The sequence below is a fragment of the Misgurnus anguillicaudatus genome, chromosome 5 (genome assembly GCF_027580225.2).
Source record: "Misgurnus anguillicaudatus chromosome 5, ASM2758022v2, whole genome shotgun sequence".
In the NCBI taxonomy this organism is placed as follows: domain Eukaryota; kingdom Metazoa; phylum Chordata; class Actinopteri; order Cypriniformes; family Cobitidae; genus Misgurnus; species Misgurnus anguillicaudatus.
Genome location: NC_073341.2, coordinates 1,149,357 through 1,171,676, shown reverse-complemented (window position 1 = coordinate 1,171,676; position 22,320 = coordinate 1,149,357). Strand labels below are relative to the sequence as shown.

At 35.9% G+C, this 22,320-nt stretch overlaps 1 protein-coding gene across 2 annotated transcripts in view; it reads left to right on the top strand.

Moving 5' to 3' along the window:
• The window catches only part of LOC129426343 (uncharacterized), a 127,303-nt gene that overhangs the window by 5,941 nt on the left and 99,042 nt on the right, over positions 1-22,320 (top strand). For both annotated transcript variants that reach the window (XR_012369461.1, XM_073867396.1), the window contains exons 3-5: positions 412-1,228; positions 1,321-1,829; positions 2,395-2,648. The gene's annotated coding sequence lies outside the window, so the exon portion shown is untranslated. The remainder of the gene's footprint in view (positions 1-411; positions 1,229-1,320; positions 1,830-2,394; positions 2,649-22,320) is intronic.

The following is a 22,320-nucleotide window of genomic DNA, read 5'->3' as shown; positions in this document are numbered from 1 at the left end:
CTCCTTAATCGTTTCAATGTATATATAAATATATCTCCCAAGGGTTTTTCCCTCCTATGACTTTTTTTACTTCCCCGGCTGAGCCTGGGTTTTTTTTCTCCTAGGGGGTTTTTCAACCCGGGGAGGCAGCCTTCTTGGGCTTAACTTATTACCCTCTTCTTTACGTTACATTAGCAATACGCACGCTTATAATGTTGATTCATAGCCGCAGCAAATTTAGCTGCTTGTGCTATCTGTCGTTTTTCTGTGCTTTCCACTGCTTCTATTAATGTAAAGCTGCTTTGAAACAATCACCAATTGTGAAAAGAGCTATATAAATAAAATTGAATTGAATTGAATAGATATTTGTATAGTTAAAAATGAATTTTTTTGTGCAATGTATTCATTCATTCGCTACCCTTCATACTACAGCTGTCGAAAAACAACAGCAACGTCGACCGACCTGGAAGCAAAGCTGTATTTGTTTAACTCGCAAAGACAACGGGTAAAGTATTTTCTTGATTACCTAAATGACTTGCAGTAAGAAAATATTTCAATTTATACTAATGATAATTCTGTCATAATTTACTCATCCTCGTGTTGTTTTAAACCTGTAGGCATTCGTTTTTTTTTTCTGATTAACACAAAAGAAGATATTTTGAGGAATGATGGTAAACCCACAGCAGATAGTGACCATTGACTTCCATAGTAGGAATAAAAAAATATGATGAAATTTAATAGGTACCATCAACCGTGTGCTAACCATAATTTTTCTAAATATTTTCTTCATCATTTATCACGATATTTCCAAAATATTTTTTTCCTACTATGGAAGTCAATGTTAATGTAATTCATTATTTGCTTTACAAGCCTGAAATCCAGGTGACAGGATTCTATGGTAGTCACAAACAGGTAAACGAGTAAAATAATCACCATTTACTTTTAAAAGCATTTTGAAAATTGCTTGCTTATGCTGGGAGTAAAGGTATTTAATGCAGTGTGCATCCTGTTTTAAAGGTAATGTATGATTCTTTTAAATCTGACACATTTGCCACATTAAAATAACAGAAATTTACTGTTTCAACTTTTTGGAGCCGGTGTGTCTGTGTTCTTGGGGCACATCTACATGTAAGAGCAGAATTGCTTATTATTCTTCTCTATTTCTTGTATAGGTCAATTATGACTGAAGAACAGTTCACCAAATGAAGACCATAGCCAGGTGACGGGATTCTGTGGTAATCACAAACAGGTAAACCAGTAAAATAATCATCATTTATTGTTAAAATAATTTTGAAAATTGAAGTTCTGTGTGTTCTTATTGTACTTTATTTCTTTCTGCAGGTAAGCACCATACCGTAAGCTTTAATCCCTTTATAACAGGTAAGGTTCATACTGTTTTATTCTTTTATACTGTTTCATTCGTACTGTTTTAAATCATTCAGTAAATGCAAAGTTAAACCGATGTGTTTTTAATCTAGATTTAAAAGTGTCTACTGTTGAAACACATCTGATCTCATCTGAAAGCTGATTCCAGCTACAGGTTCATACTGTTGTATTCTTTTATACTGTTTTATTCGTACTGTTTTAAATCATGCAGTAAATGCAAAGTTAAACCGATGTGTTTTTAATCTAGATTTAAAAGTGTCTACTGTTGAAACACATCTGATCTCTTCTGAAAGCTGATTCCAGCTACAGGTTCATACTGTTGTATTCTTTTATACTGTTTTAGACATACTGTTTTAAATCATTCAGTAAATGCAAAGTTAAACCGATGTGTTTTTAATCTAGATTTAAAAGTGTCTACTGTTGAAACACATCTGATCTCTTCTGAAAGCTGATTCCAGCTCCAGGTGGCATATTAACTAAATGCTGATGCACCTTGTATTTCGATTGCTTTGTATGCTTGAAACATGTGAAGAATTGACAATAAATAATAATCTTTATCAAGTGTTATACATTAAAAAGTGGATAAATAACAAAAATGTCACTCCTGACAGCTGATAAATTAATGTTTTTTTATAGCACCATTGAGGTGAGCACTTTTCAAGGCAAGATTATTTATAGAACCGTATAAAAAGGTTCCATATAGTACCAAAAAAACGGGTTCTGCTATGGTTACATGCTGAAGAACCCTTATTTGGTACTATTTGGGAGCATTTGTCTTAAGAGTGTTGCGTAGGTTCGAAACTTTCAAACTTGAAACCAAAGAGAAGGGTCACACTGTTTTATACTATACAGCTGGTGTTCCTCAATTTTAGGGCCTATTTTGTTTAGTATATCAGTTTTGTTCAGTTTTTTATGTGCATGCAAAAAGCAATCAGCGAGCAAATTAACTGAAGCTTTACCTTCATGTTTCTTTTTGTATAAGTGATAACTGTTTCTGTGTTTTTTTATGTATTTGTATGTTTTTTACAGGTATAGAGTGAAATGCACACGGCGAGGAATTGACCCAGACCTTCAGTGCCAAACCTCTGACCCGCTAACCTCCATCCCGACAGCCAGGGCCTTCTCCGGCTCCCATTGCGCTATCGCTTCTCGGCTTTTTGGATAAGATCAAGTGGACACCGGGGACTACACGTTTAAATGGATTTTTGACCTTCGGAAATGGAAGCGAGGCTTTCTCCGTCCACTCCATGCATCGCCTCGGGCGCTTTACGGGCACAAACAAGGTGAGTTTAAAACCAGAGTTTGCTTCTTTTGTGCGTGGTTGTGTTGTGTTTTTCCCCTTTTCAGATGAAACAATCTTCAGTCTTAGGTTTTGATTTCAAAGATGGACTTTATTGTCAGCGAAATAAAGCCGTGAGGAGATCTTGCAAGATCCACTAAAGTTTTACTGTACCACAAGTGGTATATATAAGGTGGCCTCCCCACCCCATGTACTCCATATATGGTCTAATATTCAGAAACATATGGTTTGTATCATATGGAAAACATATGGCATCACTTTGTCAAGAGTACAGTACGCATGGATTAAAGTGAAAAAAATTCTTCTGACTGAAATTTTTTTCAGGCCACGTCATATTCCTTGTAAATAGGCGACACCAATAGCATTCTAAGGGGAGATGTTTTTTTTGCCATTAATGCCATATTGAAGTCTACTGTGCATTTATAGGGTTGCCAACTGTCACTATGAAATGCAGCAGTGGTGCGAGTATGTTTTTTTGTGAATAAACAGTGTTAACACTTAATTACAACACATGATAGGTTTATTAATAGTTTGTTAATTTATGAAGTGGTTTGTTTTAATCCGAATATGTGTATCAAATACTTTACCATTATGTTTATATGTTTTTTCTATAATTTTTATATGTTTTTTCTATATGGATATAACAAGTTACTTTACAATTATGTTTTTATTTTTTTATATATGAAGTTCAGTTATAGGCATCACATAGTGTACCAGTGTGTGTGTGTGTAGAAAATTACCAGAGGGTAAGAACAAATGACCCACAGTACTAGAAAAGTGATTCAATATGTTCTATATATGATATGAAACATATGTTAAACCCTTGGGAATAGGATTGCGTGCGAAGGCATACTTAAATACTCTAGTGGAGTTGAAAGTTTTTCAGTGAGTCTTGGAGATTGTGCAGGACTGCTCAGCTTTTATTTGCCTGGTTAATAAAAGTCTATCTTTTGAAAATGAAACCTACTGCTTGAGTATTTTATTCTTAAAGAACCCAAAAGAGAAAACCACAACAAATGGCGACCCAGATGGGACTGGAAAAGAGCACAACAATTGGCAATCGAGATGGGCCATGAAAAGAGCACAGAACCAGAGACCACAGCTGGCTTCTCGATGGGCAATACAATCAGGTGGCCACCTAAAAGAGGTAAGCGTTTTGCTTATTCAAAGATTGTATTGTTCACCTGAGATTGCTTGTGGTGGTAAGATTAATCACAATTGCTCTTCCAAATTTAAGAATAAAAAGAAGAAATTAATGATTATTAGACTAAATTATAAGAATAAAGGGTTTCATTTTCAGAGGAAACATGTGCATGCACTCATCTGTTTTGTTACTAACAGGACTTGGTAGTAGTAGAACAGATGATTATTTTTATTTTTTGAAATGGCTTTGATGATCGAAGTAAATCGAAGCGAATTTTTTATTTTAAGTGAAGAAAACGCATAAGAGTTTATGCAGTGTTGGACAGGAAGTGGATCTGCATGTCTATTGTCTGTTGAGGAAGTGAATGATGATAGAGGTCTATTGTCTCTTGGGGACAATAGATGTCTATTTTCTGTTGGGGAGGTGAATGACAATAGAGGCCTATTGTCTGGTGAATGACAATAGAAGTCTGTGCCTGTGGTCGGAAGTGCAAGTCACAGAGGTCAATTTTGTGTGGTTGTAAGTGTATCAAAATTGACGGTATACCACCTTAAAGTGGTATAGCTTATTGTTTTAATTAAGATCCATGTTGAGGAAGTGTAGTGGGTCCGTTGTTTTAGTTGTATAACCACGTTGAGGAAGTGTAGTGGTTGTGTTGTTTTAATTAGCATGGTACTTTAGGTAAAGTACAGTTTTATTTTGTTTAATTGTATTTGTTTCTGTGTGAGAGTGTGTGTCTTTAATAACCTGAGTCTGTGAGAGCAAGTCTGAGATGAGGAAAGGTGGGGGCCGAGTGAGCAGTGGGTGTGTCTTTCTTCTGTGCCTCTGCAGAGGCCACAGAGAGGTGTTGTGTTCCACTAGTGGAGTGAGAGATTGTTTAAAACTGTGGAATGGGAATACAGTTTGAAAGTAGATATAAGTGTATGAATATGATTACGATATGAATAAGAGACAGTTATAAATGCTGGGTACTAAAGATGATATTTGATGATATTGTGGAGTTATTGTAGCTAAAAGTATTAATTATTATAGTTACTTCTAGAATCTGAATAATTCATTTAAATGATTGATTAAAATAAATAAGTGTGCTCAAAAGGAAAAGTATAGCTTGACCAAAAAAGGACAAAAGTGGGTAATGGGGTTTGACATTATTTGAAAGACATCTTGTATTAAAGATACACTGAATCTGATTAACTATTTGGGAGAATATATAAATTGCACAAATTAAAACAATAAGATTGTGAAGGGGTTAAGATGAGAAATAATTATAAAATATAAGGTTTGTTATATTGTAAGAAAAGATTATGGCAGTCACATTAATGGAAAAATTAGGAAAAAACAACTATTGTGTGGAGAATTGGAAGATAAGAAACTTAATATTCAATTGAGGAAACATCTGATGTGGCATTGTGTGAGAAAAATATAACTAAATAAAAATATAAACTAAAAGAATAAAAAAGAGTTAATTAAAAGACAAAGAAATGCTGGAGAGAGAGAGAGAGAGAGAGAGAGAAGGTGAAGAGTAAAAGGGAGGGGGTACTGATGATCACCAGATGTGAGGCAAAGTCTAGTAGAAAGACGAGATGAGGCTTTGAAAGAGGAAAAGTATATTAGGAAAAAAAAAGTAAAGACCAAGTTATTAAAGGTGGAAATAAAGAGAAAAATTAAAAAGGACAGAAAAATTATTAAAAGGTGAATGACACAGATAAATTATACAAAGATAAATTATTACAAAATGAAGAGGAGTCTTCATCTGATGATGGAAGGTGGTCACAAAATAAATTTTATTTTAAATCAAAAGGCAATATTTTGCATGGGTCAAGCTGAAACATTGAGGGGCTGATCATTCCCATCCTTTGACATTCAAGAAAGTGAATAAAAGCTGGCAAGAAACAGACAATGAAAAACCTGTGTGTGACAAAGTGTTGGAGGAGCAAAGAGGAGGCAACAACTCTTCAGCTGGACATGTCCTATATGAATGGACTATATGAAGCAGTGAATGGGGCACTGCACAATGTTCAGAGACTATTACAAAACAGACTGAGTGGAGTCCAGAAGGAGACTCACAAAGACAATATTGTTCTTGGAGACAAGAGAAAAACTGGACTATACTTTTGCTTCTTCATACAAGCCTTTGGGTGAAAAGGGAAAGAGTGAAACAGCCGTCGTTCAATGTTTAGTTAGGACCTTATAACTATAGGGACACATACAATCTTTAGGGGAAAATCAGCTAGTCAAATTTAAAGGCTGATCAAGAATTTATGATGTTAGGTGTGACTACCTTTTCTGAAATCAAATCAGACTCCTAAAAATCTAATATGGCTTTAAAATGTGGTATACTACAGAGGAAGGAAAGGAAAAGGAAAATAAAATAGATTAAATAAATAAATTAAATAACACCAAAGGATATTATAAAAGGTAAACAAGAAAAAGCTGGGAAAATAGAGAAAAGAAAATAACTAAATATTGTGACAAACTTAGCATGACCATAAGTTAAGCAAATAAATCTGAATGGTATCTAGTCTACAATTTGAGAGCAATTAGTGACAAGAAGATTTGATGTTTCAAAAAACCACACTTTGCTGACAAATGTTTCTCCATTTGATAAACATTTTTACTGTGTTTTTGATTTGCATAGGAAATAGATACTTGTTTGCGTTTACGTACTTTCTTATGAAGGATAACATTATACAGGTTTAGAATTGATGAAACACCATTCCAACATGCTGAAATGTTGGTCTGGTTGATTGCTGCTAAAATGTATAGTGATTTGTTTTCATTGAAGTAGGCTCACAGGAGAACAGGTGATTTTGCCAGCATGGGCAGATACATAACAGATGTGGAAGCTAAAAGGGCCTCAGAGTGTAAGGAAAACCTATTAGATCATACAGAAGTGAAAATATCTCAGTCATAAATACTGTTATCAGAGATGCACATGGGACAAAGAATTGGAATAAAAATGTGATTATTAATTTGTAATAAGAATAAAAAATTTGATTTGACTATCATAAGAATGAAGAAATGACTATCATCTACAATCACAAGTGATGGTAGACAAAATGGTATATAAAAGAAATCATCCTCAAAGCCATACTTAACAAAGTGTGTGAAAATACTAAACTTAACTGGATTGATGCTTTACCTCTTGCATTAACGAGCATGTAAACTAACAACAGCACACCTTTAACAATGCATGAAATGTTCGCCCGATCGACCTATGCGTATTGTAAAAACCATCTGTAATTAAGTGTTATGTGAAGAAACTAATTGTCTAGGTATTGAGCTATTTGTGTACAGAAAATAAAAGGACGAGGAGGAGAGGAGAAAACATGCCTCCTTGTGAGAGATGATCTAGCTTATCTGAGGGTCGAAAGGTCGGAAGGGCCTGCAGGAGAATGCAGAAGGAGCAAACCTGCCAAAAGGGCCAAACACAGTCAAAGGGGGCTGCAGAGGGATGAGAGCAGCTCTATGCGGAAAGTCCAAGTGGGAGGAGCAACAAATGCATCATAGCTCGTGGGATGGCAGTTGGAGAGGAGGAAATTACCACATGATATGAAAGATGAAACATCAAAACCAAATCAAATCAAAAGCAATTCAAGTATACCGACGGACAGATGAACAAAGTTTTAAGCATCGAGAGGAAAAGTGGAAAAGAGAAATTGTCAACAGAAATTGAAAAGAACGAAGCTGATTACTACAGAAGATTTGCATGGCCACAGTCAATCAAACTTCTCGGCAATGACTGTTGCCTTCAACGAGGCCCAGTGAAAGATCTGTAACAATATCAAAGGAACTTAATCTGAGAGAAAGACTGAAAACATTAAAACTACACAGAGACATTGAACAGAGAACATAAGGTGGACATTTTATAGGAAACATCCCAAAGATAACAAATGATACAAATGGACAATATTTAAAATCAAAGAAATGGGTTTACAAAGTTGCTTTTTATGCTCCAAACTAAATCAGATTTTAATAAGGTAATAACATTTTCAAGTCCACATAAATATGATACAGGTGATAAATTCAACAAGAATTCTTCTGGATTAGAGAAAAAGTTAAGATCAACTTGTCTGGATAAATAGTTAGGCCTTTTGGGGAAAGTCTAAGTTGAAAGATATATTTTGTAGGCCACAATTTGGTAATTTTTGTCAATGTTAGTATGTTAACAAAAACATTAACATAGAAAAAGGAAAGATAGAGATTTCAGAATGATACAGTACAAGATAATGTAAGCCTTAGACTTAGAAAAATTCAATAGGAAATGCTTTATAACAGAAATTTTGAATAAATCAACTACAAAAACTTTACATCTATTACATCAAAGAGGCTAGCGTAAGGTGTACAAGTGAGAAGAGAAATGGTATTAGAAGAAGACTATAATCAAATCATAGCAACATATACAATGAAGATGTTTGGAGAATTATTTTGGATTTGTAGAAAAAGAAAATGTCGTTATCATTGGGATGGAGAGAAAAAGTATTTAAATATGAGGGAGACATGTAAATCAATACAATAGAAGGGAATTTAAAATCCTCATTAAAGGATAACAAAACAATTAATCATAAAAGTATATGTAGATTCTGTCGATCAACCAAATGGGTGCCAAATTAGATTAAAGTATGGGATTAAGCTAAATAAGGAATTTAATAAAGTTTGTCAGAATAAAAATACAAAATAAATAAACTATGTAAAGTACTACAATCAAAAGTAGATTATTAAGGTTACCAATAAGGCATTTATTTATCTTAGGATACCAACTATGCAACCAATAGAATTAGATGACAACATATACTGAATCAATTTTAGTTAGAGGTTAGCGGGTAAATAAGTTGTAGGTGTCTTTTTAGAAAACCAAATGGAAGTTAAAATATTAGGATGATGGAAACATTTGAAATCAACAAGAGTGTTATTAGGTCTTACGTTACAAAACAATATTGAATTTACAACTGGGAGATGGGTATTCAAGTACTTCTGATGATGATGATGAAGAGGAGGAATAAGATGTATTTGTATTGAAACAAATATTTCTTATTTGTCATGTTTTACTTTTTGGTTTTATTTTTAATAATTTTTGTTTTATTTGCCTTTTGGGTTTCTTTGCTTTATTTTGTTTACTTTTAACTTTACAATATATTCTACATAACTGGGACAACCAACAACAGGTGCAGAACCAATTACACACACATTTTTTAAACTGTTTATAAAGAGGGACTTTAAGTTCTTTTACTTTTACATTCAAAGACAAAATAAGAATGGAAAGATGTTTGCTCTTATTGTCCATAGTTCGAAGTGCAGTGGCATAATTTGGTAATTGGTAAGGTACAGTGGCTTTCTTTAGTCACAATATATAGTAATAATTGAGACACTGAGTTATGAAACGGCACTTCGGATTAAAATAAATAAACAGGAAACTGAGGCTAAGGAAGCCTCAGAGCGGGGAATGAAGTGGTTTGTTTTAATCCGAATATGTGTATCAAATACTTTACCATTATGTTTATATGTTTTTTCTATAATGTTTATATGTTTTTTCTATATGGATATAACCAGTTACTTTACCATTATGTTTTTATGTTTTTCTATATGAAGTTCAGTTATAGGCATCACATAGTGTACCAGTGTGTGTGTGTGTGTGTGTAGAAAATTACCAGAGGGTAAGAACAAAGGACCCACAGTCCTAGAAAAGTGATGCCATATGTTCTCTATATGATATGAACCATATGTTAAACCCTTGGGAATAGGATTGCGTGCGAAGGCAGACTTAAATACTCTAGTGGAGGGGAAAGTTTTTCAGTGAGTCTTGGAGATTGTGCAGGACTGCTCGGCTTTTATTTGCCTGGTTAATAAAAGTCTATCTTTTGAAAATGAAACCTACTGCTTGAGTATTTTATTCTTAAAGAACCCAAAAGAAAAAAACCACAACATTTACAGCTTTACTTTTAACACAGTCCTTTAATTGAACCATTACCTTTAATATCTGTCTAAAACAAAACACTTGTGACTCCTGCACTAACAGTTAAAAACGTTATCCCGTCATGTTAATCTACTTGTGACAAACAAAAAAAAATTGATTCTGTAAGATGTAGTTTGCAGGGCATTTCAGATTAAGGTGAAACCGCTAAATAACTCACTATATAAAAACAAATATGAATATCACAACCTTTAATGAATCTTAATTATTTATTAATTGTAAATCTTATTAATTTTGGCATTTACTTATACATTTTTTTTAAATCAAGGTTGGAACTGTTAAAATTAGTTTTATGCACCATGAACTAACATCAATTACTTTAATGACATAAACATGAATTAATAAATGCTTATATACTCTATATTTTTCATAGTTTGTTCGTGTTATATAATGCATTTAATAATGTGAACAAATACAACTTTTTTAAAAGTGGTATAGAAATGTTTATAATATATCATATTATTCAGTACACATAAACGAATAATCCAGGGTCTGTTCTGCTCACACAACAGCTTACAGTCACAGCTCTAATACAGTATGTATGAATATAAACCCTGAACAAGCAACTCGAATAAAACTCGTGTACAATTCACACAGAACGCCTGTAATCATAGTGACAGTTACATTAAATGACTGTACCCTTTATCAACAAATTATTATTTTACAATAGAGGCAGGGCTGAGGTGCTATTTTCGCAATGTTATGCACTTAAAACAACGCATTGTGCGCAACGTGCGTATATTACACAAGAACAAAATTCAAGCTCACTAAGGATAAACAGTCAGTGATGAAATAAGGATAATAAACAATAATGTATCTTAGTAAAGGTATAAATTGATTTAGTCAGTGAAAGATTAATTGTTTGATTAACATTAGTGACAGATATAAGCAAAAAAGGTAACTTACCCTTTTTTCTGCTGTTTAATTTCTCCTACGCCCTACATGGACGTGTTTTAGGATACTTGCAAAGACGGGATTTTTGACGCATAACCTTATGTGTATTTAAGGCCAATAAAGCGGCAAAAATACTCACAAGCTCAAAGAGAAGCGAATGCGCGACTTGCTTATTCCCCTCATACAGAAACAGCGCGCACATTTAAGACTGTTGTTATTGTTTCAATTTAAAAGTCTGTGTGGGTGCAAGCGCTGTTGACGTAAGGGATGTAGAGTTCAAAGTTTGTGTGGTTGCAAACGTAATTGACGTAAAGGAGGTATGGTTCAGAGTCTGTGCGGTTGCACGCTCCGTTGATGTAAAACTTGTAAGATTAAAAGGCTGTGTGGTTGAAAGTGAAGTTGATGACAGGGAAGTGTGGTTCAGAATTGGAGTTACAGGTGTTGGAGTCAATGGCAGGGTGGTGTGATTCCGGGCCTGAGTAACTGGAGGAGGAGTGGTGGTGTTGTTTAAAGCATGAACTGGCCACAAGCATATTGTAAGACGCCACCCAATTGGCCCAACGTCGAAGTCCAATGCGGTGGTGAAGGTATCACGTGTTCTTTCCTTCCGTAGCGCTTCTAGAAGAATAATTCCATTTATTTACTTTATTTCTTTGACCTCTGTGGTTAAATTATAATCTGACTCCAATTTATAAGTAAGAATGTAGTGTATTATTCCAATTATCTGTTGATCATAATTTAGATATTGATTATTTATAAATTCCCATAGTCTTAGTTATTCGTTCATTAGGGACCCAGTATCGCACAGAGTATACGCCGGCCGTTGTGTATATCTCACGGACACAAAATTGTCAGTCTGATCTTAGTCAGAGGTTGCCGGGAAAACTAATATTTCTATGTCTGGCCGCTCCATGCTTGCTCCGATCATAAAAATAGTTACTTTAGTTTAGCTCTCATGCAACTTGCTAAGGCAGGTGATAGACATAAATCTGAGAGTTTTAATGAATGTGCCCCATGCTCCATTCAACCATCAAAACCCCAGTGTGATCATATCCTGACAGAATAATCTTGCTTCGGGTTTGCATGTTTATTTGACTCACATCCGAAAAAACCTCCACACAGCAACACTGCTTGGCTTTCTTGTACTGTTAAACCAGAGCGGACGAGACGAGGAGAGGAGGCGGAGCACTGTATTCACGTGCACTGTGTGTGCGGCGCCGTTTAAAAGAAAGATAGAGAGAGAGTGAGCGTGCAGCTGGTGTTTGCAGAGTTACATAAAAAACAACTCGCAGCTCGTCTCGGAGTATCGATTCCGCAGGACACGAGTATTGGAATCGTTTTAAAATTTCAGTATCGATATCTATCGAAATATCGATAATTTTGACAACACTAGTCGTCAGATGTGTTCTGTCCATGGTCATCTCCTGATGCCACATCTTGTGCCTCATTGCTTTTAGCAGAAGTTTCTTGGTTGTTTGTTCCAAGGCTGTCCTCTCCAGTCACTGTTTTTTCTTTATGAGCTTTAGTGCAGTGGTTTAAGTGGTACCACGTGTTGCTGCCTTCCACTCGGACTGCTGTTGGGGTCGAGGCCACCACTTTATATGGTCCTTCCCTTCTGGCTTTATTCCATTTCCTCCTGAAAACCCTCAGATAGACTTGGTCCCCTGGGACAATTGGACATGTGGTCTCCGTTTCCTCACTCGGCTGCTTTCTCCTTTCCTGCACAAAAACAGCTTTATGGATAGCAGTTAGTTTTTTCATGTATGACCTTAATTCCATTTGCAATTGCTCTAATGGAGGCCCAGAATATGGACCTCTGCAGTGTGGTGCGGGCATAGGTCGACCTGTAAGCATTTCATGCGGTGTTAGATGTGTAGTTCTGTTAGTTTGCATGCAATAGCTCATTAGTGGAAGAGGTAAAGCATCAATCCAGTTAAGTTTAGTACTAGCACATATTTTGTTGAGTTTTACCTTAATGATTCCATTGGCTTTTTCAACCATCCCTTGAGATTGTGGATGATAAACACATCCCAATCTTTGCTTTATTCTTAAATGTTGTAGTACTTGTTTTACTGTTTTTTGAATGAACGCTGATCCATTATCTGAACTTGCTTCTGATGGTATTCCGAATCTAGGAATAACCTCTCTTGTCAGAAATGTGATTACTGTTCTTGCTCCTTCGTCAACTGACGGTACAGCCTCCACCCAACGACTAAACCTACAAATATTTCAACAAGCAAATATTTCTTACCCTGCACTCTCTTGATCATATCCACATAATCCATAACCAAGTGTTTAAATGGTCCCTCTGGTACCGGAATATGACATATTGCTGTTGTTATTCCTTTTCTGACATTGTACTTGGCACAAATTTCACATGTTGACAAAAATTCCTCCACTGTTGCATACAAATATGGAGACCAATATCCTTGTTCTTTCATTTTTCTAATCACTTCTGCTCGAGCACAGTGGTCAAATCCATGTGCGTCTGTGATTAGAACATTTAACAGTGCTGTTGGTGCAACAATGTGACCAATGTGTCCTCGATTTAAGTGCAGCATTTGACACGGTGGATCATTCACTTCTACTAAATCGATTGGAGAATGTTTTTGGGCTTACAGACACTGTGTTACATTGGTTTAAGTCTTTTCTCTCAGATAGAAAGCAGTTTGTGTCTCTGGGTGGTTGCAAATCCAAAGTTGGAACAGTGCAATTTGGAGTTCCCCAGGGATCTGTTTTAAGTCCCTTGCTTTTTAGTATGTACATCTTTCCACTGGGCCAACTTCTTAGATCCTTGGGTCTAAATTACCATTTTTATGCAGACAACACACAAATTTATATTCATTCAAAGCCTGCCGATACCACAGCTATTACGTTTTTAGAACACTGTGTTTCTAAGATAAAAATGTGGGTGTCTCAAAATTTCCTCTGTCTCAACAGCGACAAGACTGAGGTAATGCTAATTGGTTCACCCCAACAACTTCGCAACGCCGATGATGTAACCTTAATGGTGGATGGGTCTGCTTTGGAATTTCAAACCAAATTAAAAAATTTGGGGGTGATATTTGATGCAACTCTAACATTTGATCCTCATGTCCAGAATATGGTAAAAGTTTCCTTTTTTCATCTTAGAAATATTGCACGACTGCGCCCCATGTTATCATTCTCTGTGGCTGAAAAATTGATAAATTCATTTGTCTTTTCTCGTATCGACTACTGTAATGCTCTACTTGCTGGGGTTTCTAAATCTACCCTAAGCAAATTACAGTATGTCCAAAACTCTGCAGCAAGAATTTTGACAAAAACTAGGCAAGGTGAGCACATTACTCCTATTCTGGAGTCCTTGCACTGGCTTCCAGTTAGGTATCGTGTTGATTTTAAAATCCTCATGCTCACCTACAAGGCCTTGAATGGTTAAGCGTCACAATATCTGTCTGAACTTTTAACTGCATATGCCCCAAGACGCAATCTTTGATCCTCTGACTCTGGCTTTTTAATGGTTCCTTCAACGCGCCTGCGTTCTATGGGTGACCGGGCATTTTCTTCGTTTGCTCCCAGGCTCTGGAATACTCTTCCCATTGAGATTCGACAGGCCGACTCTCTGAGTACTTTTAAATCCACACTTAAAACTTATTTTTTTAGGTTAGCTTATAAGTGATTTTATTTTTTGTATGCATCTTCTTTTATATGTTCTTAAATTTGATGTATGTGTATTTTATAATGTATTTTCTATGATTCTGTAAAGCGCTTTGAGATGCAAATTTAAAGGCGCTATATAAAATAAAGTTTATTATTATTATTATTATTATTATTATTACCTTCATGCAACCGCCAAATGTTTTGGGAGTCTTTTGTGGCTCCTCTTCGGTGCCACATAGATTGCTCATATGGTCCTGCCTGTTGTTGGATCCGAGCAATATCATCAATGGTTGGGTTTGGTTCAATAAGAACTTCTGGAGCTATTATTGCCACCTGACACCCGGAGGCCTTTTTAGCCTCTAAATCTGCTGCATTATTACCCTTGATGTCGTAACTATTTCCTTTTTTGTGAGCTTGACATTTGATAATGGCCAGTCTTTTTGGCAACATCATAGCCGAGATTAATTCAACTATCTGTTCAGCATGTTGAATAGGAGTGCCAACACTTCTTTTGTAACCTCTTTGTTTCCATACTGCCCCATAGTGGTGGCACACACCGTGGCTATAGGCCGAGTCGGTCAGAATGTTTGCTGTTTGCCCTTTTGCCAATTTGCATGCTGCTGTAAGAGCTTTCTGCCAATTGAGCTGAGCACGGCTGTGCGCAGTGTTGGGTCAGTACAGACACAAAATCCTCTCCCTCTTTTTTCACTACTGCATAACCAGTGTGAATTCCTGAATGATCCCTGAAACTGGATCCATCCACAAAGTAAGTGACTTCTGCTTCAGTAATTGGGACGGATTCGAGATTGGGTCGTAACCTGGTGAATGCTCACGAGTCAGCAACACATTCATGTGGCTCACATTCATAAGCCAAAGGAATCAACTCTGCAGGATTCACTGTGTTACACCGTTTAATTGTTACATCTGGATGTGTCAGTAGTAACGAATATGCCAAAATACGGGCTTGTGTCAAAACAAATTTTCCCTGTTCAATTAACTCTGCAATTTTGTGATGGGTATATGATAACTGGATACCCCATATTTATTGAAGAGGCCTTTTCATATGTTTGAAATACTGCTGCCAGAGCTTGCTGATAACAAGGTGGATATCCTTGTGCTACATTGTCTAGTTTAGTACTGTAGTATGCTATTGGTTGCTTTTTCCTACCACTGCAGGTTTCTTGCATTAATACTGCAGAAGCATATCCATCAGCTCTGTTGGCAACAAGCAGGTGGAAGGGTTTAGTATAATCAGGTGTACTTAAAGCAGGTGCTTTTTGAAGCTCCTGTTTAATTGACTCAAAGGCTGCTAATGCATCTGTAGTCCACTTTAAGGGAGCACTAAGATTTTGTAGCCCAGCCTGTTTCATAATGTCTCTCAATGGTGCTGTTCTGATTGCATAATCTTCTATCCAATCAGCATTGAAACCTGTCATGCCCAAAAAAGTCATCATCTGTCCTACTTTTTGTGGTAATGGTGCTTTACTTATGCCTTCTAGGTGTGCTGGGGCTATGACCTTTGTTCCATATGAGATTAACCTCCCTAAATATTCCACCTGTGGCTGGCAATATTGTAGTTTGGTTTTGGATACTTTATGACCTCCTTGAGCTAGTTTAGTCAGTACCGTTATTGAGTCTCTATGGCATTGTTCCAGTGATGTTGAACAAATCATCAAATCATCCATGTATTGCAGCAAAGTGCTGTCTATTATGAGATCTTCCAAATCAGCTTTGAGTACCTGATTAAATATTGTCGGTGACATTTTGAATCCCATCGGTAATTTACAATAGGAATATTGTTTACCAGCATAAGTAAATGCAAACAAATATCTACTTTCCTCAGCAATTGGTACACTGAAAAATGCAGAACATAGATCAATCACAGTAAAGTATTTGGCATCAGGGGGAACATTTGTTAGCAGAGTGTGTGGGTTTGGCACATCAACTTCACTATCCTCTACTATGTCATTTATTGCTCGTAGATCATGTACGAGACGCCATTTAGTTTTGTTTGCTTTAAGTACAGGATAAATTGGAGTATTACAATAGTTGTTTGTTTCAAAAAGTACTCCAGCTTTCAATAATCCTTCAATGGTATCCTTTATACCTAATTCAGCCTCTGGGCGTAATGGGTATTGTGCTTTCCTGGGAAGGCAATCGTTTGGTTTAAGTTTCACTTTCACTGGGCTGGCTGATTTTACCAAGCCCACATCTGTTTCATATTTGGACCACAGCTCTGATGGGACTTGTCGTTCCACATCCTGTAGTAATTCAGCAGTATAATTCTCTTCTGTTTCAGGTTTTGTCATCATTTGAATTTGTTTCTGCTGATTAATAATTACTTCCTGAGGAATTCCTAACAGTGAGGTTCCATACAGAATTTTAATGTAATTTTTATCAGCAGAATGAAAAATCAATGGATTTTCTGTTATCTCCCATTGACTTTGTGAGGCCTTTTTCAGCATAGGCCCAACATCTTTTGATTTCCAATTTTCCCCTACATACAGAGATATATGTGGTACAGAATCTGCTATAGTAAACCATTTGTTTGTGAAGTCATTCTCCTTTAAGGTTATAGCTGCTCCCTGTTTACCTATTATGATAGAATCTGAAATTAACTCAATTTGTTGCCCTTTGGTTTCTTCCTGCCATCTCGTTTCAAGTTCTGTACTTCTTAAAGGATCATATATCATTGCACAATGGAACCGTGACTTTGGTATTTGTGCATCAGGAATCTGTGCTTCAATGAATTTACCCCATTTATCAAGTGCTTGTTTAACATCATTCTCAATCTGTCCTAACCAGTACAGCTTTTGCCTCAGAGATCATCATTTGAGTTCCTTTTATATCCACATACACTCCCTCTGCAGAACACCAAATTTTAAGACCCAATTTACACAAAGCATCTCTTCCTAAAAGGTTAATAGGAGTCTGGTTTGATATTGAAGAAGTTTTATTTTAATCCCAATCTACATTAATATGATGAATATGAGTTTACCATTATAATCAAATGCAATTTGTTTACAGTTTAAAAGCCATCTGTGTGGTGCATCATGAGTTTACTAATATAATCCAACTATGCAGTAGTCTAAAGAACCATCTGGACCAGCTGGGTGTATTCAGGTTTCAAGGTAGTTTAAAGAGCCATCTGGACAGGCAGGCACAAAGGGTTTTAGTATTAGCAAACCGCCAAGGGTCAAATAGGTCATGGGACCAAGACACTGGTCTGAGGAATGTCATGTGGGTCTTGCCTGAACAGAAACATATTGTTTTAACTATGAGGAGAGGGAACAAAGACCATATATATTTACCAAGCCCGTGCTCACGGACTTCAGACTGATTTGGAGAATGTCCCCAGAACTTCACTCGGGTTCTGGGGAGATTCATCAGGCAGGCTCGGCTTCTTATTTTGTCCGGAAAATAAAAGTCTTTCTCTTGAAATCAGAACCTAAGACTGAAGATTGTTTTATTTGAGGAAAAGGAAAACCACAACATTTGGTGCCGAAACCCGGGATAGAAAAGAGCTGGACAGTCACACCACCTGGGCAAATCTGACGAGAAACACAAACAACGTATGGCCATATACAAGGTAAGCACTTTTTTGCTTATTAATTGTGTTGTTTGCCAGAATTTGCTCCAGGTGGTGAGAAATTTAAGCTCTTCTAAATTTAAGAACCATACATGTTAACTGGGTTTTGATTTCAAGGGTACAATCTAATTAAGGCATGCATGCATGAATCTGTGTTAATTACTTTGGCTTTGAGGATCAAGGTGAATTGAAACAGATTTTAAGTTAAGAGAACGCGTAAGAGTTTTGTATGCAAGGTTGCATATGCTGCGTCTATCGGGGAAAAGGATGACGTAGAGGTTTAAGTAAAAGAGAACGCGTAAGAGTTTTGTATGCAAGGTTGCATATGCTGCGTCTATCGGGGAAAAGGATGACGTAGAGGTTTAAGTAAAAGAGAACGCGTAAGAGTTTTGTATGCAAGGTTGCATATGCTGCGTCTGTCAGTAAGTGGATGACCTAGAGGTTTAAGTTAAGAGAACGGATAAAAGTTTAAATCGTTATGTGAATTAACGATTGGTTATTTGTTTAATGATTTGTGTTTGAGTGTGTATGTATGCAGCTGCATAATGTGTGTTAGTGAGAGAAATGTGAACGTGAATCTGGTAAACCAGGGAGAGGCTTTCCCTTGGGCAGTTGGGCTGTTAAGGGGGGTATATCCTGTGAGTATAGGGTAAATTACTATGTTAGAGTGTGGAAGAATGAGCCCTAAAAAAATAAAAAAATAAATAAATGCTAATGGGTTATGGGTTAACAATTTGGTTTATCTGTTATCAAACATACATTTGAAATGTAAGGTTTGGTAAAAATAATTGACACCAGATGGGACATCAAAAGGAGCACAGAACCTGAGACCACAGCTGGCTTTCTCAATGGACAATGCAATCAGGTGGCCACCTACAGAGATGAGCAGTTTTGCTTGTTAAAAGATTGTATTGTTCACCTGAGATGGCTCGGGGTGGTCAAATCACAAGTGCTGGTCAAATCACAAATGCTCTTCCAAATTTAAGAATAAAAAGGGGAAATTAAAGATTACTAGATTAATGATAAGAATAAAGGGTTTCATTTTCGAGAGGAATGTGTGCTAGGACAAATTATGGTTTATGGTGTGAATGAGTTTTATTTTTGTCGTTGAGTGGCTTGGATAAAGAGTTAATGTTAAGTTGAGAAAATGCCTAAGAAGTTTCGGGAACCTGAGTGTTACCGTGTCGGGGCAGACACGTTGGGGTTCGGAGAGAAGAGTTATTAAAGTCCTGCAGGTCAGGTACGGTCTATGTGTTATTTGTCTTGTTGTTTTGGAAGGCCCGGGCTGAGGAGAGATATTGTTTTTGTTTTATTTGTCATGTCTGATTGGTAAATTGTGTAAGTGAATCTTTTCCACGTTGAAGGAAGTGTAGTGGAAAGATGAACTTGGACAGGTAGTCTAGATAGAGTTGTTTTATTTTATTTGTGTGAGAATGTAATGTGTCTGTGATAAAGAGTCTGTGTGTGAATGTATGAGATGGAAAGAGTGGGGGCTGAGTGAGCAGTGGGTGTGTCTTTCTTCTGTTGCTCTGTAGAGAGCACAGAGAGGTGTTGTGATACAGGAGTGAAGATTGTTTAAAACTATAAAAAAAAGGAGATAAAGTTTGAAAATATGAGTAAGAGTATGAATAAGAGACAGTTGTAAATGCTGGGTATTAAAAATTAGATTTGAAGACATTGTGGTTCTGAGGTATTGTAGCCAAAAATATTAGTTATTACAGTGAAGTATAAAGCTAATTCTAGAAATTAAATAATTCGTTTAAATGATTGATTAAAATAAAAAAATTGTGCTCAATAGGAAAAGATTGCTTGTCCAAAAAAGGACATGATTCTATTTGACAAAACACTACAAAATATTATAAAGGAAATTTTATTTTAAAGACACATTGGAAATCTAAGTAACAATTTGGGGAATATATAAATTGGATAAATAAAAACAATAAGTTTGTGAAGTGGTTAAATGAGAAATAATTATAAAATATAAGGTGTGTTATATTGCAAAGAAAAGATTATGGCAGTCACATTAATGGAAAAATAAGGATTAAACAATTGTTGTGTGGAGAATTAGAAAATAAAATAATTGGAGTTCAAATGAGGAAACATTTGATGTGGCATTGTGTGAGGAGAAATACAATTAAATAAAAATATAAACTAATAAAAGATAAGAGGAGATAATTAACAGACAAAGAAATGCTCAAAGGGAGAAGGAGAGAAAGAGAGAGAGAGAGAGAAAGGGAGGGGGAAGGTCAACTCCCATAGCTCAAGGGAATTGTGAGATTAAAATCTAGCAGGAAGACAGAAGTAAAGCTTTGAAAGAAAAACAACAAATTAGAGAGAAAAAAAAGAGAGACCAAGTTATTAAAGGTGGAAATAAAGAGGAAAATAAAAAGGTCAGAAAATTATTAAAAGGTGAATGACACAGATAAATTTTACAAAGATAAATTATTACCAAATGAAGAGGAGTCTTCATCTGATGATGGAAGGTGGTCACAAAATAAATTTTATTTTAAATCAAAAGGCAATATTTTGCATAGGTCAAGCTGAAACATTGAGGGGCTGATCAGTCCCATCCTTTGACATTCAAGAAAAGTGAATAAAAGCTGGCAAGAAACAGACAATGAAAAACTGTGTGACACAAAGTGTTGGAGGAGCAAAGAGGACTATATGAAGCAGTGAAGGGGGGCACTGCGCTGACAATTACAAAGACAAACACCAAAAAGACTGAGTGGAATCCAGAAGGAGACCCACAAAGACAATAATGTTCTTGGAGACAAGAGAACAACTGGACTATACTTTTTCTTCTTCATACAAGCCTTTGAGTGAAAGAGGGGAAGAGTGAAAGCAGCCGTCCAATGTTTAGTTTGTAATTATAGGGACACAAACAATCTTTAGGGGAAAATCAGCTAGTCAAATTTAAAGGCTGATCAAGAATTTATGTTGTTAGGTGTGACTACCTTTTTCTGAAATCAAATCAGACTCCTATTAATCTGACAGGAAGAAATGCATAATGAAAATTGGGGGGGTTTGAATTTGGTATTCTAACGAGGAAGTTAGAACTCCAGTGATGGTACTAAGCTAAAAAGCAAATATAAATGGCATAGAACAGCTATGGCAGAAAGGAAAATAAAATAGATAAAAGAAATAAATTGAAAAAACACCATAGGATACTATAAAAGGTAAACAAGAAAAAGCTGTGAGAATAGAAAAAAGAAATAACTAATTATTGTAACAAACATACGATTTAAGGAAATAAATCTAAATTGTATCTAGTCACGATTTAAGAGCAATTAATGACAAGAAAAGATTGATGATCCAAAAAAATTACAGACTTTGCTTACAAGTGTTTCTTCATTTGATAAACATTTTTACTGTGTGAATTATGATTTGCATAAGAAGTAGATGCATTTACGTATTTAATTATAAGGGAAAATATTATACAGGTTTAGAATGGATGAACTACTATTACAACATGCGGAAAGTTAATTTGGTTGATTAATGCTAAAAAGTTGATAAACTGATTGGTTGTCATTGAGTTATAGGGACACAGGAGAACAGTTGATTTGCCAGCATGGGCAAACAGATGTGGAAGCTAAAAAGGGTCTCAGAGTGTCAGGAGATCTTTTTAGATTGTATAGAAGTGAAAAATCTCAGTCATAAATATTATTATCATAAATGTACATGGGGCGAATAAGTGGAATGAAAATGAATTATTTGATTCATGAGAAGAATAAAGATTTTGAGTTGAGATAAAAAGGGAAAAACTGATGTGACGGGTAAGAGAGAAGAAAAATTTGACTATCATCTATAATCACAAAGGATGGTAGATAAAAAGGTATAGAAAAGGAATAATCATCAAAGCCATACTTAACAAAATGTGTGAAAATACTAATCATAACAGAACTTATGTTTTACCTAAACTAACAACCGTACACCTTTAACACTGCATGAAATATTCGCCGATAGACCTATGCGTATTGTAAAAACATCTGGAATTAAGTGTTATATGAACAAACTAATTGTCTATGTATTGAGTTATTTGTGTACAGAAAAAGCTGAAAGGAGTTGAGGAGGAGATGAGAAACATGACTCCTTGTGCGAGATGATCTAGCTTATCTGAGGGTCGAGAGGTTGGAGGAGCCCAAACACGGCCACAGGTGGCCTAACTGAAGGATGAGACCAGCCCCAGAAATGTCCAAATAGGAGGAGCAGCCAATGTAGCAGAGCTCGTAGGAAGGAGAGAAGGAGAAAGAATGCCAATGATATGAAAGAAGAAACATCAAAACCAAATCAAAGTTAAAGCAATTCGAGTATACCGACGGATGGAGAGCAAAGTTTTGAGCACCGAGAGGAAGAAGTGAAAAAGAGAAATTGTCAAAAGAAATTGAATTGAAAAAAAACGAAGCCGATTACTACAGAAG